Source organism: Cucumis melo, chromosome 1 (assembly GCF_025177605.1).
Source record: "Cucumis melo cultivar AY chromosome 1, USDA_Cmelo_AY_1.0, whole genome shotgun sequence".
Classification (NCBI taxonomy): domain Eukaryota; kingdom Viridiplantae; phylum Streptophyta; class Magnoliopsida; order Cucurbitales; family Cucurbitaceae; genus Cucumis; species Cucumis melo.
In genome coordinates this window covers 24656971-24667564 of record NC_066857.1, presented here as the reverse complement: position 1 = coordinate 24667564, position 10594 = coordinate 24656971, and positions in this window count along the sequence as shown.

The following is a 10594-nucleotide window of genomic DNA, read 5'->3' as shown; positions in this document are numbered from 1 at the left end:
GAGAACTCAAGCGTCAACTCTGTACTACCTTCAAGGGAGAAAAGTAGGGCCATATCTTATTCCAATATTCAAACTCTAATCGGATGTAGCAACATTAGGGAATTCATCGAAAACAATCCTTACCGAAGACTCACCGTGACCCGGAGCGGAGGAAGGAAGCCCTAGGTGGCTTGGTGAAACAAGGAGCTCGGCTCGGCTTGAAGGCGTTCGGCTCGGCTCGGCTCGGCTCCACCTCGGCTTGGCTCGGCTTGGCCTCGGCTCGGCTCAGCTTGGACTCGGCTCACAGCTTGGCTTGTGGCTCGGCTCAACTCGGCTCGCGGCTCGGCTCAACTCGGCTCGCGGCTCGACTCAGTGCGGCTCGCGGCTCGGCTCGCGGCTCGGCTCACTCGGCTCACGGCTCGGCTCGTGGCTCGGCTCACTCGGCTCACTCGACTCGACTCACTCGGCTCACTCGGCTCGGCTCACCCGGCTCACTCGGCTCACTCGGCTCCAGCCCGCGGCTTGCTCGAATCGGATCCGTGGCTCGGGTCTGGTTTTTTAGCTCCACCCGACAACGCTCGAGTGAGAGACGTCGACGGCGGACGTGGGTGGCTCTCCTCGGCGTTGAGGGCTGCGTCGGGAACACAGACTGAAGTGGAGCCGTCGACGGTGACAGAGACGGAGGAAGAGGGAGAGCTATCGGCTGCCGGCGATTGGAAGCGAATCGGAAATGGATGGGGAGCCGCGGCGAACGAACACGATGAAGCTGACGACGCTGGAGGCGGAAAGGAGACGGAAAATGGCGGGGAAGGTGGAGACGCGGCGTGCACGGAGAAGGGATGGTGGACGGCGGCGCTGAAACGGAATAGAGAGAGAGAGAGAGAGAGAGAGAGAGAGAGATGGCGGGGGCGCGCGAGGGAGGTGAAAACGAAAAAGAAGATGGGGGGGGGCTCGCGCCTTTAGGGTTTCTTCTTTTTTTTTTTTTTTTTGAAAATATATATATATATATATATATATATATATATATATATATATATATATATATATATATATATATATATATAAATAATAATAATAATAATAATAATAATAATATATGTAATAAAAAAAATAAATAATAATAATAATAATATTAATAATAAAAATAAATAATGATATATATATATATATTGAATAAAATTAATATAAATTTATAATAGAATATTAATATTAATTAATTATAATAATATTAAATAAAAATATTAGTATTTATTTTAAATAAATAAAAAGAAAATATTAACATTAAAAATTGTAATAATAATTCCCGATAATAATAATCTAATCAATATTATATTATTATTTTATCGTTTTACCAAAACTCAAATTTCCGAACAATTCACTTAAAATGCTAAAATTTTACCTCGAACTTCGGGGCGTTACATTCTTCCCTCCTTAGGGAACTTTCGTCCTCTAAAATTTTACCTCGAACTTCGGGGCGTTACACACGCCCTAACTAGTTTTAAAAGAAAAAAAATTAAAATGCATAAATACTTAAATCAAAACCAATAACATAGAGGCAGAAGTAAAAATATTTTCCTATGGCACGTCACGGTCACTTCTTGTCATTCTCCAGCTTTCCTCTACCCTTACCTCTACCCCTGCCTAAAAAATTAAACATTAAAAAGTATAAAAATATACTCAGTAAGGGACCTATTACTAGTCCCATTAGGTATCTGTTAACTTTCTATTAGAATCCAGTAAAGTGGTAACCCTAAACTAGCACGTTCCCGAACACGCGCAATTTATGATCTCGTAGAAACATCTCTGATCTTCGGTGAACCCAAAGGAACACCTAGGATAGAATTGGTCTTTAGTGAACTCAAAAGAAACATTAAGACAATCGGGTTGTGAGTGATCCCGTCAGACCACTCATATACATATCATCTCATATTAGATTGGTAATCCCGTCGGACTATATAATCATAAAAAGGTGGTGATCTCGAGGGACTCCCATGTGGGTACAACTCTAATAGATAAAGTTAACAGTACACTTTATACATAGTATGTAGCATAACATAACATCATAAGCATGACATGAATATTAATCATGAATATTAATCATAGCATTCTTAATCATGAGATTAATATTTCATGCGTATACTTCAACATCATCAAATATCATCATCAACAGAACTCAGTCATAATTATCAGTCATCATAAACATAAACTTTGTCATGACTATCAGTCATCATAAACATAAACTCATTATGAATCCTAGTTACATCAGTCCATAGTGGAAAATTACATGCAAGCTCTTACGTCTGTTCGAAGGACTAGTAAGAGAATCTCTGACTTAGAGATTAACTTAATCAAAAAATCATCCTAACAACAAGGTCAAGCTTTCCAAGAAAAACCCTAAACAGTAAGGGTAAAATACTAAGAAAATAAATTTAATGGTTGCTTAAAGATCCAAAATCTATTTAATTCAACTTACCTAAAGTTGAGGTCGAATCCAAATTACCCTTGGTTGGAAAAGTTCCACCGCTCAAACTTTCAGTTAAAATCTAATCAAATTAATCCAAAATTAAATTATTTAGGGTTTAAAATTAATCTTTTGAAAGGCATTAACCAAAACCCAATCAAACTTACAAAAAAAATAAGTGAAAAAGGGAAAAATAAGCTTGGTGGCTTGAAAATGGCTTCGCTAGAGGGGAAATCGACTAGACGGCTCGGCTGAGGGAGGGAATCTGCTCGAGTAAGGGTCAACTCAAGTAGGGATCGGCTGGGACGTGCTTCAGGGGAGTAGCGGCTCGGACAGCTTACGCTCGACTCACTCAGGTATGGCTCGAATTTCACATGCATGGCTCGCAGCTGTGCTCATAGCTAGGCTTGACTGATCCATGATGGTTAATGAAACGCGAAGCTCGGTAGCGCGCTTGAGGCTCGCGAGGAGGTGGTGCTCAGATGGTTCGTGGATGACGACCGGTGCAACGAGATGAATGGAGAGAGTGGCTTGCGAAAAGTGACAGTGTTTCGTGGTGCTATCGAAAGAAGAAAGGGAGCCGACTGAGAGCGACAGAGGTGGACGACAGACTTGCGGCGGCTAGGGTTTGTGAAGGTAAAAACTTTAGGGTTTGTGAAGGTAAAAACTTTAGGGTTTTGTGAGGTAAAAGATGGTGAGTTAGGGTTTCCAGTGAAGAAGATGAATAGTAAATGCACGAACTATGAGGCCTATTTAAACAAAATAAAAATAATAAAATTATTATTATTTTCCTTCCTTTTTCCTTATTATTTTCCAAATAACCAACTCCTTCTCTCTCTTCATTTAAAACACACCAAATCTTCTTGTTTTTTTTCAAATATTCTCTTTCTTCAATAACTCCTTCTATCAAATCTTCTTTTTATCTTCCCCAAAACAATATATCCTTAAATAATTATATTATCTTCATAATATAATTATTTTAAGTTCAAATTCAATTAATAATATAATCATATATATAATTAATCAAATTTTCTTTGAATAGAACTCCACCGACCATACTTTTACTTAAAACAACCAATTTCAATCATTGATCCAAATACCACCAACAATAATTTCAACAAGGTCAAAATTAAACTTAAGGTAGTTAATCTTAAAATTTACTTACTTTAGAGCGATACAACTTGGGTGGAAAAGCTTCGCTAAGAGACAAGGAAAAGACAAAAAAAACAAAAGGAACAAAGAGTTGTTCCGCTCCCTAGGCATTCAGCGCGTTACCTTGCGAGATGTACTCGATGAATGTCTAGGTGGCACACTCTCCATCTGGTCGCAAGGTGCGACATTTGAGGCGGGGGGTGACAATTTAACTTTAAGTATTTTATTTGAACTTGCTAATTATTTCATGTTATTTTCTTTAAAATTTAGATAGAACCCGAACTAGGATTATGTTTACATAATATTTTTCCTACTTTATCAAATCATGATTTATGGACGTATGTTTGAAGTTATTTATAAAAGATTTAGTTGTTTTCCTCATTTCTTTTAAATGAAAATTCGTTATTTATTTTAAAATGATGAGGTATAAGGAGTTGGGTCGTTATAAAAGACCAGCTGAAAGTCGAAAAAAGAGATTCATATAAAAGAAAACCCAAATAAAAAGTTTTGTTGTTACAAATGCAGAAAGGAAGGACGTTATGCCATTAGGTGTCCGCAAAAGAGAATCGATGAGATAAATGAAGTGTTGGAATTTGTATCCTAAAACTCGTACTTTGTTATTTGATTCAATAAATTCTATTATTGAATGCTATAATCTTACAACCAATAAATTATGGTCCCGAGGCTATTTTACTGAGTTTGTCAAATACACTTGAACTTTATGTAGAGACATAAACATGGATTAGGTTCAAGTTAATAACCCAAATAGTCTATAGTGTATGAATAAGGTTGGGAGCCTTATTCTGGATAAACACTATGGATGTAGCCCGCTCCATAGTTAGTACAAATGATGTAATCCTGAATCGTTCATGTAGAGACATGGGAGTGGGGTCATCCTATGTAAATGGTTTGCATAAGACTGGAACCACGAAATAATCACTTTTTGTTATAACACCGTAAACTATAAACTGACTATTTCATTTATATTGTTACCTAGGTAACTTGATCTTAATCCTGAGCTAACTATGAACTTCTGTTCATTCGGTAGTGTTCTTAGATCTGCATAGGTAAGGGCAGCTCATCATCGCTGGTCCAATAAGTCTCTCATTTCAGGGATAAGACCGAGTGGATAGCTAGAGACATAAGGTGTAAGACGGAATTTACTCCTACCCATTTCTGGGATAGTAGATAGGTTATTCCCTTAAAGACCGAATCCAAGTCTGGAACAAGGGGCCCCAAGATGTAATCTCGGGGTAAAACGGTATTTTGACCCAGCCAAGATTACGAACAATCTGTGAAGGATCAACTTACTCATCATGGTTATATCAGGTGGACAAAAATATATCTATAGTGAGGGGAGTGCAACTAAGAGTCTTTAGTGGAATGACTCTTTAGTTAACAAATGTTGATTAAGCTTGGTCTAATAGAGTTTTGCCAGTTAATCTCGAATCGTTGGAGGCCATGATCTATAGATCCATTAGGTTCCCCTACTAGCTCATATGGATTCAACTAAGAACAAAATGTTGAAGTAACTCGAATTGTTCGAATTAAGAAAAGAGAGAGAAACCGACAAATATATAAGATATAAGTCGATAGAAATAAACTTTAACCTTTGTGTTTAAATATGATTTAAATAAATATGAATATAGCTTCATATTTAAAAGCTTGAAAAGTTTTCAAACGGTCAAAGTTGTAAAAGTCAACTTGTTGACTTTTAACTTTGAGAAACAAAACTTTGACCAGATTTATATTCAAATATGATTTGAATTGTAAGAAAATGAATGCAGATTCATACTCGGGAGGTTAGAATTAGTCATGACGGAAAAAATAGTCAAAAGTCAAAAAGTTGACTTTTGACTATGAAAAGTCAAAGTTTGACTTTGACTTCATTAGTCAAATGACCAAAATGCCCCTTTGACTAATTACTTTATTAATTAACAGTTAATGGGAAATGTGGCAGATTATTGTGAATTTGAAGCCACTAATTCCATTAAGAATTAATGGATTAATTAGGTGTTGAAAATGTATGAAATAATTTGCATGGAATTTGCATGTAAATTTCATATAAAACATTTCTCATTACAGAATGAGAAATGATGATGTTTTTCTGAAAAACTACCTAAACGATACACTACCTCCTTCTTTCTCTTAAAATTTTACTTCACAAACCGAGTTCCACAACTTCGTTCTTGGTCCTGAGCTTAGTAGGTCAACTTAGTGGTTGTCCTTGCTCGTGAATTCAGGCAAAGAAGAAGTTTTGGATCGAAGAAGAAATTCATAACTATAAAAGGTAAGTTCATCGTTTACCTCTTATGCTCTTCGCTTAGGTCCATCGCATAGCATATGCATGTTAGTTTCTAAATCGTTTAGATGCATATAGAGTAAAGCATGATTCTAATTCTTCTGCTGCAGCATGTCTCTTATTGTTTTCCATCATGAAAAAGGATATTCTTCATATTCATCCTACATTTCTGACTTTCAACTGCAAGAAATTGCAGCTAAAATAGATTCAAAAAATTTTAGTCTTTCTCAAACGAGAGACCAACAACATGTGGTTGTCTTAAAGATCCATGTAAATGTGTTTGTCTTAAAGATCCATGTAAATGTGTTTTAAACTAAATAAATGTTTTAACTTCCGAACATGATTTATTATTTCAAACAATCAACCATGTTTCAAATGAAGAATTAAAAAGAAATATTCTAGCAACACTTAGAGCTTCTCTAACATGAGAATCTTCTCCAAAACCATCTCTAAAGAAGAAAACAATTTTTGAAAAAGCCTTTAAAAAATTTACAAACTCCATAGGAAGAAACACCAATTTCTATTGAAGATTTAAAGTTTGAACTCAATTGCCTAAAGATATTCTCAACATAAGTATGAAGTTTTAAAAATTAAAAAAGAAATCTCAAATAAAGCATAACAACACTTCAGAAGATATAAACTTGGGGAAAAGATTTTTTAAATGAACTAAATCCTGAAATGAATCTAATTTCATGAATAATTTTTCAAAAAATGGTATTATTTAATTAGACTAAATATAGAAGATATCAAAATTACTTTGAAAGCACTAATAGATTCAGGTGTAGATCAAATTTTATTCAAGAACGATTAATCCCCACTAAATATTTTTTGAAAAAAAAACCCCAGAGGTTCTTGCATGAGCAAACGATAAAAGATTAAATATCAAGTTTAAACTCTCAAAAGTACATGTTTGTAGCAAGGAACATTGTTTTGAAACATCTTTTCTTTCAGTTAAAGATTTTAGCCAAGAATTAAGTCTTGGAACATATTTTATTACTCAATTATACCCTTTAACAATAATAGAAAAGGAAATTGTAATAAATAAATTTGGAGAGGAACTAATTTTTGAATTCACCTCTCCAATCATCATAAACTTTTAGAAATCAATGCTCTAAAAAGTGAACAAATAAAAAAACAAAAACAAAAACAAAATCATTTTCTAAAAGAAATTGATTACAAAATAATTGAAGAAAATTTAAAGGACCCTTGAATTCAAGATAGAATAAAGGAAATTAATTTAAAATAGAAAAAGTAATTTGCTCAACTTTACCAAACACATTTTGCAAAAGAAAAAAGCATATAGTTGATCTTTCTTATTCTAAAGAATTAGAATCAGATATTCCAATAAAGGCTAGATCGATTCAAATGAATCCAGACTTGCTATCACATTCCAGGAAAGAAATACAAGACTTATTGCATAAATGTCTAATCAGGCCTTTAAAAAGCCCATGGTCATGAGTTACCTTCTATGTTAACGACGTCGGGTGAAAAGGAGCATGGAGTTCCATGGTTATTAATCAACTACAAACCTTTAAATAAAGTTTTTGAATGGATTAGATATCCAATTCCTAACAAACAAAGTTTGCTCAGATTTTGGCAAATTCAAATAGCTGAAAAGGATAAATACAAAACTGCTTTTAATGTTTCGTTTGGACAGTACGAATGGAACGTAATACCATTTGGGCTAAAAAATGCCCTATCAGAATTTCAAATAATTATGAATTATATTTTCAATGATTTTCAAGATTTTACATGTGTGGCCCTGAACACGTTTTGCCTTACGTGATAGAAATGCATGCAACAAAAAATTGACTATGTGATGAAGGTTACACAAGGAACTATTATGTGTTTTAAGCTTACTTCAACAGGAAGTACTGACTTCACAAGAAAGTCGGCGATTGATTTGACTTTGTCGCCTAATCCAAATTCAGGATAAGGAAATGACAGTGACATGTGGCGTACTGACATTGGTTGATTCTCACCATCAAGCAAAAGTCATCATTTTTGTATGGAAAGTGTCACCAGAAAGGCTTATAAATAGATGAAGTCCAACCATTTTGAAGGTGCTTTTACCCTGACCCAACTTATGAAATAATGAAGAGAATTTTCAAAATTTCCATAAGATTTTTAGAAAACTTGAATTAGACAAGGAGTTGCGGAATTTCTCGGCTAAAAAGTTGGGCGAGGAAGCCCATTGATTGTGAGTGGTTCTTCTTTAAAAAAAATTTCAAAATATAAAGGATTTCCAATGTGTTTACATCCTTAATGATATTTCCATTGAAGCCTCGAATATATGATTTTTATTATGCTTTCCCAATGTTCGTGATCTATAAATGTATAAGATTTGGTATGAGTTGAAATAATGAAATGATGATCTTTGTACCCCATGTGATGAGAATGCCTCATACATGCTGCGTGATCTGGTATGAGATGTCTTATTCTTGTTCTATGATCGAGGATAAGATGCTCTATTCTTAATGTGTGATCTAGAATATAATGTCTCATACTTGCTTGTGATCTGCTATGGCATACTATTATGGAAACAAAGCATTTGTATCACATGATTTGGTGAAATTATTTGTAGTGCGTCACGACAACTTTTAATTTATTAAAGGTGTTGTTAAAAGACCCCACTCACTAGATATATTGTTTCATATAACCTTTCAAACGTTTTGTTTTACCCCCCCCCCCCCCCAAGTAGCGAAGGACAACCAACATTGAACTTGCAACCTTGATCTTACTATGTCATTCGTGAACATGTCATTTGGTAGTGGCCATTGTCAACTCGCATATTATGTAGAAGATAGGCGAGAATAGTCTAAGAGTCGTTTTAAGTTGTGTATAATTCTTTTGAAAAGAACTTTGTACTATGTATTGAATGTAATTTGTTACTTAAAATATCAATGGAGTCTTGTTATTTTATTTGAGTTCATATTCTACATTCAAGTTTGTTGGTTGTATTTAATCCACTTACTAAGCAGTCTACATGTATCTCACTGAGAGACTCACATAGAGTGCCTCAGCGGTCACGTCCCAACTTGGTCACACAAAGTAACATTTAAGGTGGGGGTGACAAGTTGGTATCCAAGCATAAGTTCTTAGGAAAAGTCTTAGAGTCATGCATATAGAGAGTCGTATGATGGTATGAAAGTCAAATGTATTTATGTGTTATAGGAGTAGTGGCATCGCAAGGAAGGCCAAGGCGAGGCAGCAGGTAAAGCACATGTTCTAGCTACTAGGAGCGCTAATAGAGTACAATAATTGAATTAGATCTCTAGTAACCCTCATAACACTACTGGACAAAACATAGAGGAAAGCATGTTTAATCGCTTTACTTATAAGGTAGCTGACCATCTTTGATGGAAAGCAATACATGTGCATTGAAAATTCCCAAAATGTTGACTTTTGACTTTGACCAAAATGGTCGAATGACCATTTTTTCCTTGACTAAAGTTAGTGGAAAAATCCAACATTTTGTTGGATGATCCTACTAACTCTTAATAGGATAAGTGGAGGCTCATATGGTGATGACTCCAAGCCCACTAAGGAAATTGTAATGGTGGATAATTTCACTAATGGTTAGTAGATTGTGAGATGTTAGACTTTGGTGATTCAATTTGTATGTAATTTGTTTATAGAAAGAGGGTTTTTTTCAAAATTTAAAAAACTTTTGGAACTTTTCTTTTATTTAATTAAAAAAATACCAAGTTTTTCCTTTTCCCAATCCTTCACTTATCCCTTCATATTTCCATCTTTTCTCTCTCATTTCTCTCTCTCGGTTTCCTTCATTTATAGGATCCAACAAGCTGATTTTGAGTTCGAAGGATAGTAGACGACTACTAGTGGTGGTCGATCAATATTATGTAAAGATTATCGAGTAAACGAAACTTCAAAGGTATTTGCTTGAAAAACTCTAATTCATATAGTTTATATTGATGCATGTTAATCTTAGCAATTTGGGTAAAATTTAGATCCAATTTCCATTTTGCATGCTTATGTTCTATCAATCCAGCATTGAGCTTGAACCTTGATCGCCTACTATGTCATTCGTGAACGCATCATTTTGGTAATGACCACTATCAACTCGCATAACATGTAAAAGTTAGGCGAGAAGAGTCTAAAAGGAACTTTGTACTATGCATAGAATGTAATATGTTAAAATATCAATGAAGTCTTCTTATTTCATTTTAGTTCATATTCCACATTTAAGCTCGTTGGTCGTAGTTAATCTGATTACTAGGCATTCTACATTTATCACGTTGAGAGACTCACATAGAATGTCTTGGCGACCACGTCCTCACTTGGTCTCATAAAGTAACATTTGGGGTGGGGTGCAACCTTACAATTGTTTTTATGGATGATGTTATGGGCTTTTCTCCCAATATAGAAAAATATTTTAAACATACCAATATTTTTATAGATATCATAAAAAGAAATCGTTTGGTAGTTTCTCTACCTAAAGTTAAATTATTTGAAACCAAAATTAGATTTTCGAGATTGAGTTAAGCTTCAAAATTTCCAAATTAACTACTTGATAAAACCCAACTTCAAAGGTTTTTAGACTATTTAAATTATGTGTTTGATTTTATTCAAACTCTTAGGCGCATTTGCAAACCACTCTACCAAAGGCTAAAGAAAATTCCAAAATCATGTTCTGACACACATACCCAAATTGTTCAAAAATTAAGGTTTTAGTCAAA